Below are 6306 nucleotides of genomic sequence, written 5' to 3'. Positions count from 1 at the left end.
GCATTTATGTGTCTGAAAAAACTATAAGGTCTATTGCTTGCTAAGTCAAGCTTCAAACAATACATTAGGAGTGTGTGTTTAGTAAAACAAAGCTTGATAAGTACATTCAGGTGTCAGATATTGTAGTGTAGAAATGATGTGCAAGGTTAGAGTTACAGAAACAACTGTAGTAAATTATGTGTTACATAATACAGCGAGTCGGTATTTGTTTAATAGACTGTTTTTCATCCTTTATAGTTGAAAAACAAATATAAATAAATTACGATTTTAACTCATTGATGAGATAACATTTAACTTATTGCACAAAAGTCTAACCATTATTTAACTAGTGATTACAGCTACAAAAATATACTAAAATAACCACTGTGCCTTTAATTAGGGATGTTTGAAATTAGCATCTAATAAGTTGAATGTACAGAACTGAGAGTAGCAGCAGACTTTAGGCCTAATGCTTAAGGAATATTTAATAATAACAGTCGGTTCTTCTTTGACCTGATCTCTGCGACAGTCTCGGTCACACCACGGCTTCGCTGCCCATCACAGGACACACTGACAGGGCCAGCGACGGCCTTCAGCTGGGAATGTTTATCCTCAGCTCTGGAACAACATCTCAAGAAAATATTTGTGACTTTAAAAATAGTTTCTTTCTATAACAAAAATGGGAGCAAGGGTTACAATCTAGAGTTTGATACACAAATTGTGAAATGTAAGATAAGAGGATTATGAAAAGCAGTTAGCATGTAAACAGTTAAAGTGAGCCTGTGAAGGCTGAGTGACAGCTACTGCAGGACAGTTTCTAAAAACTAGCTGTAGCAAGTGAAGAAGAGTCATTAAAGCTCTTTCATGTTAACAAGGGTTAAAACGACCTCAAGTAATATGAAAGTTTCCACTTGTAATGACAATTCAGTGAGAATTGTTTCGGTTTTAAAGCCCACCAGAGTGAAAAGGCTCTGATAAACCAATATTAGCTTCATGTGTAGCACTAAATGGCTGACAGACAAAGTTAGCAACTGTATGTTAAACATAGCAGAGTTTTCAGCTGGTAAAGAGCTGGATATCTTCCTCCAGAAGTTGTTGGAAAAAAAGAGTGAGTTTTGTACTAACATTTGTGAGGTGGCCACAAACACGATTCGAAATAAATGCTAACGTTGTTCCATGTAAGGCAAACAGTTGTTAGCACGGACGCTATATCAACTTTATGAGCTAAATAAAATTTTTGCTGAACTAACCCGAGTTTAGCAAACATTAGCTAGCATTAGCCCTGAGAGTACTGAACTGAATAAGGTGCATTTTATTGCTAATGAATCCAGTTTTTTTATTTGTAAGAGGGAGAATAGGTTTCCTTCGTAGATCGTCTGAGTATAACGTAGGTTGTGTTGGCAGCTAATTCCTGCAACCGGATAGTGCGGCAGCAGCACTCACCTCAAAATGCAAGTTATAAATGTCTGTGCGACATTGTACGTCTTTAATGAACCTAAATGGCCTGAGGCAGCTGCGGAGGCGGACTGATGTATAAGGTTTAGAGTGGGAGGCATTTTCCCTCTGAAGGTTTTCTAAGTTGGATGAATAGGACTTGAGACAGACGTTCCGTGTCACTGAGGCCTTTGTACACTCGAACAGCAGAGGAGTAACTCTAACGCTCAGCTTCCTTCCACAGAAATTCTTTGATAAAGTCTCAGTGCTGATGTGAATGTGTGCCTGCTTGTCCTTAACTGTCAGCGGACATGCTTTCATGAGTATGTGTGGACAAAAGTCAAATATGTTTATTTATTGCATTTTGTGCAGGTTTTTCATTTCTTATTTAAAAAAAAAAGGTAAATACATGTAGAAAAGCAGATGTGAGAAAAAGAAATAGTGCATGTGTATTTACAGCATGTTGGCTACTATCCTTGCATGGAAAGTTTCACGTGGCCGTAACCTTTTTTATTTTCATATCTTGAACTGGACAATAGAAAGGGAAGGAGGAGGGGGGGGGGTGTATCAAGGGGAAGAAGAAAAAAAGAGACTGTCAAAGAGGAAAAGAAAGGAAGGGTAAAGGAGAGGTTAGCTGGGAGGCAGACGTAGGAAGGAGGAAGTTCATCCACCTGTGTCTGATTTACAGCAGTCGGATATAATCTCCCTGACCAGAGAGAGATACAACTCTTTTTTCAGATCAATATGCTCAAACAGCACTACATAGGATGAGGCCTGTTCTTGATATCCGACTACAGATATGAGACAAAGGAGGTAATGGCATCGCGGTATAGGAAACGTATGGCTGTACCGTTTTGAGATCAAAGACGTGAGAAGTCAGACGTTTGGGATTTGTTTTGTTTATTTCAAAGATAAAGTCTATCGCTGGATAATGTAGGTGAAGAAAAGAAAAATTGCACTGTAATCTACTGTCAACATGCCTAAGGCCTATAATTTATAACATCAAGCATAAACTACTTTAAATCCAATATAAGATTAGTTAGGTAAGAGTTAAGACTTGAGCACTCAAACCTATCTGAGGCTTCACCTGTTATATATGAAATACAATACAAAGAGCATCCACTCAGCATATTCAGCTCCCTCAATCACACTAGTGTGCAACAAGGTCTTCCTACAAATTTCCACAGGTATGTTAAAAAGTATATTCTAATCGTGCATAATCTGTGGAAATCTCCTTGACAACAGATATATAGGCACCACAAGCAAATGCAAAGGAAAAGCACTAAACTCATTTATAAAAATCAAAACAGTGCATTTATCAGTAATAAATGACCACAATGAACAGTACTGTCGTCTGCGTTTGGCTGCAGTTACCTCTGAATACTTCGACTCGCTTCGGTCTGAGCGTCTGCTGAAGCGGCTGCATCATCTCCTGCAGTCATCTGCCACCAGTTGTTGTTTGTTAAACTTTCTCTTTTGTGTAACTCTTGTAAAAAATAAAAAATAAAAAAATCTACTTATTTTCCTCTCTTTAAGAGGTTTGCTTACTTTATATGATTTGCTGATTTTTATATTTTGATTTATGTCCTTACTTTGGTAATCAAAATTTTAGCATCACCAGATTTTCATGTTTTTCATCCTTCCTTCTTTTGTGGGAAAAAAAAAATCACCAATGAGCCACATCATTTCAGCTTTTCCTCCTTTTCCTGAGGATGTGTAATTTGCTGCTGCTTTCATCAAATCAGTAAATCTGTAAATTCAAACTGAGATTATAATCCTAAATTGCAATACATGGATCCAGATGTGTTTAGATCAGCAAACATACAATCAGTACTGAACTGATTTAACGCAAAGATCAATCAGTGAGTGAGTAGTAAACAAACGTTCTTATATAAATGTCACATATTAATACTTTTATGATTAGATTTGTGTTATTGCGAAACAAATGGGAAACCGTTTTCAAGCTGTATTTTTAAAGGCCTCTTAGTTCAAGCAGCCGCGCTCCACCTCCAGCGGCTATCTCTCACGGAAGAGCTAATCAGCAATTAGTGATTAGCTATTTCGTGCCACCGTCGTGACCCCACCACAGTGACATTTCCTGGCGGCCGGGGCTCCGCTGACTGACACCCTCCGGTTCTTTCACTGTTACAGATCCCACTCAAAAGAATCTGATGAGACAAATATGGCCGCTTATTACGTCACCCGTGCACATTCGCGGCCTCCTCTTCCCTCGCTCTTTTCTCTAATCACGGCTGAAACAGACCTCGGCTCTCAGAACAAAGGGCAGTGTTTGTTTTTTCACAGGCCTTTTATTTCAGGCGTGTTCCTCCCTGTGCGTGTGCTGGCCTTTGATGTGTAACGCACCAACGTTCGCCTCCGCCACCCCACTTACTGAATGAACCTTGGCAAACGTGTGCAGAGAGCCGCGAAGAAGGGAGGAATACAAAGGAGAGGAGGAGTGTTTTCTTTCCTTCTCAATCACTAATAAACTTTACTTTTTCTTCTTCTTCTTTTTTTTTTTCACAAATGAATGTTTTACCCAGGAGCCTTTCATTTAGCACGGCTCTGATTTGAGCTCCGTGTAATCAGCTGATGTGACGATGAACTTTTCAACTTTAGCGCACAGAGCCGACCTGATGTGGGCCATTGCTAAGTTTAGCTCAGACTTGTTAGACTTGTAATGACAATCATATTTTGTTCCCCAGCCTCAGCTGTTGATCACAAGGAAACTCCACTCAGTGAAGCTTTTTTTTTTTTTTTTAAACTTGTTTAACGCAGATTTTATGATGTCTCCCCTGAATCCTTCTTGTCTTTTGTTTATTTGTCTAGACAGACGGTGAATCACAGAAAAGTACATGATTTCTGACAAGGTACAAACCTAGCTGTGGCAAATTATGCTAGGACCCGATTGAAAGATAGGAGGGCGTCCCCCCCCCCCCCTCTCTACGAGCTTCAGACGAACAGACAGATGATGAAGAGACAGAAGCCGATAAGGTGGTGTGACATGATGTGTCCCTCCACACACACACACACACACACACACACACACACACACACACACACACACACACCTCTCCATCGTCTGCTGGATATTACGCTTGGGCTCACACGGAGAATGCCTGCATTTCACGTGTGTGTGTGCCTGTGCAAAACAGAGAAGGTGTGAAAAGTCTGACTTCTAATTCACCTCCCTCTGCATGGGGGTTAATTCTTCCTTTCCATCCGGCTTACTTGAGATTTAAGAAAAAAGGGGGTCTGAAGTGGCAACAGACGCATAAATGTGCCTGTGTGTGTGTGTGTGTGTGTGTGTGTGTGTGTGTGTGTGTTATTTGGGGAAGGACCTTTCACACATTCAAATGTCTTTCCAAAGATCTGGTCATCCACCCACAACCTAAAGTCTGGTAATTATTTAATCATTTTGACTCTAACCCTACATCCTCGTGTGCCACAAAAATGAACACACAGAGAGGATAATAATTTCTCCCTGCAGCTTGTTGAGCTCTTTGTGTTTTTACAGTCAGTCCCTGAACAGGCTGGACCTGTCTGAAATAACACATAAAACCAACAAAACAAACTTATCAGCCTGGGATCAGTCAGTCAGACAGGCTGTCAGTAAAAGCTCTTTGTAAAGCTGTTTATCCTCTGCACCGATCCACAAGGGGGCAACGTTTGTAGGCCAAACGTGTGACATAATTATGTCCCACATCCATACTTCATACTAATCCTTAGCAGTTCAAGTGTTCACAACTGAAAGATGACTAAATTAAATATACTAGAAAAAGTCAGTATTCATACTAAAAAATACTTTTTAGTGTAACATTGGTGCACGCTATTTTCCCACAATGAACAGAAGAAGTGGATGAACTGCTCACAGCTGCACAAAATTATAATAAAGCAACGATGGTGATGAGACAGAGTTGTATTTAGCTGCAGGAAAACTAAAAATAATTATTAAAACTTTGCTATAAAAACATGTTTTCTTTTTGTTCACTGTATTTGGCGGTGGCAAACTGACATACATTGGTGTACAAGTACACGCTGTAAAGTTTATCTTATTGTATACTAGACTAAACTAAGCATGCTGTGACAACATCAATATACCATGAAACTCATCTCCAAACATCATATGATTGTGATCATTTTTTTGTGAGATTTTTAGGTTTTATTTTATTTAACCTGAGAAGTTTAAAGAATTTTTCCTTTCAGTTTTTCCAAAAAAATTTAAAAATCTCAATATTTGGAGATACATGGCTTTTACTGTTTATACTTTGTAGAATCAGTATGTGTGGAATTGGGACACTATAATAAACTGAACAGATTTAATCTGTATATGGGCATGTTTGATTGAAACTCATTTTATCACTTTCCCAGGGTGAAAGCAAAAAATACTCAAAACCTCCTTATTGTAAAGCTGGCTTCTATTTCATCAGCGGCATTACAACTATTATCAGGGGACACAGGAACAACTTCTTCACTCCAGCATGTTCGTTTTTAGAGACAGCCACAAAACTGGCTCACTCCACCAGGCTTCAACAGCTACAGGCTCAGTGTTATGTAATTCCCAACAAAACACAAAAAATCTAAACGTTTTAGACTCGTTTTAAACATATCCATCTTCACAACTAACATCAGTTAATCCACAGAGGAAACAAAATATCTTATTTTACAGTAATAGGGAAATACAGCTTTGGTGATAATTTGGTAAGACTCTGAGCATAGTGACTAAACACACCAGAAGAAGTCAAGGGTCTATCAGCCCTCTTGGATATTTACAGTATAATGTCTCCGTGTGCTCATTTAAGATGCTTTATATCACATTAAATAAATTCTCTCTGTTCCTGAAAAACATCTCTACCTGCAGCCCGTCTCCCTCCGTCCCCCCGCGCTGGTAGC

Source organism: Seriola lalandi, unplaced genomic scaffold (assembly GCF_002814215.2).
Source record: "Seriola lalandi dorsalis isolate HSWRI2012SDOR001 ecotype SW California unplaced genomic scaffold, Sedor1 jcf7180002054764, whole genome shotgun sequence".
Taxonomy (NCBI): Eukaryota; Metazoa; Chordata; class Actinopteri; order Carangiformes; family Carangidae; genus Seriola; species Seriola lalandi.
Note: the sequence above shows the minus strand (reverse complement) of the source record.